We start from the raw sequence: 872 nt of genomic DNA, 5'->3' as shown, positions 1-872 counted from the left end.
AGCTTTCCCACAATAGTCAGAAGATTGTGAAATCTGGAGGTCACTGATGTGAGGCTTTGGAAGTGACTTAAAACAGAGGAACATAAACTCCTCAGACACACAGGAGCCTGTCTATCTGAGGCCTAAACTGTCTCTCTGCAGATTTCCTCTCAAAGCCAGTCTCGACTGAAAGTACAGGGCTGAGTAAACTGGATAAAGGGGAAGGAGGGGAGCTCGTCCTACACTGAAATTCACAGTGGAAAATAAAAATAGACACATTTTCTCTTGCATTGATTCAAATCACAGGCACTGCTGGCATATTAGGGAGACCACAAATGTCTGTGAGAGATATTTACATGTCAAAATGAATTAAAACAAATTGACTCCTCTCGCTTCCCCTTAATTTCTGATGTGGACAAAGTTATTAGTGCACTACCTTTCTAACCTCCCCAGTGAACAAAAACTAACACTGATTTTTTTGGGGTCATCACCTATTATATTACCCTTTCCCCAATAATACTATTTTTCAATATTTTACTTATTTTTTTAATTTTTTTAACTTTTACTAATCACAAGAGAAAACCAAATTTAAGGCTACATTTTCTTCTTCCCCTTCTTGAAAAAATAGCCCTTACAGAAATTATTGGGGGGTCAACTGGGAGGTTAAGGCACAAAACAACTCTGATAAACAGGGAAACAACCCAAAAAAAATAAATCTAAACACTTAAAAATATCACTTTCTATTCAATGACCTAGACATCGCTGTAGATAAGGAATGAGAAAGGATTCCAAAAAACAAAGCAAAACACTTGTCCACTTAAATATAATTGTGCCTTGAGAGGAACATAGCATTTATTGCCTCAATAATATTTTTTTTCTGGGGGGGGGGGGGG

At 37.4% G+C, this 872-nt stretch overlaps 1 protein-coding gene across 2 annotated transcripts in view; it reads right to left on the bottom strand.

Annotated features, from left to right (window-relative positions):
• Nucleotides 1-457: 457 nt before the first annotated feature.
• Nucleotides 458-872, bottom strand: part of tent5c (terminal nucleotidyltransferase 5C) — a 2948-nt gene continuing 2533 nt past the window's right edge. For both annotated transcript variants that reach the window (XM_034885460.1, XM_034885459.1), the window contains one exon: nt 458-872. This exon is cut by the window's right edge and continues 1266 nt beyond it. The gene's annotated coding sequence lies outside the window, so the exon portion shown is untranslated.

Source organism: Etheostoma cragini, chromosome 11 (genome assembly GCF_013103735.1).
Source record: "Etheostoma cragini isolate CJK2018 chromosome 11, CSU_Ecrag_1.0, whole genome shotgun sequence".
In the NCBI taxonomy this organism is placed as follows: Eukaryota; Metazoa; Chordata; class Actinopteri; order Perciformes; family Percidae; genus Etheostoma; species Etheostoma cragini.
Note: the sequence above shows the minus strand (reverse complement) of the source record. Positions and strands in the feature narration are given on the sequence as shown.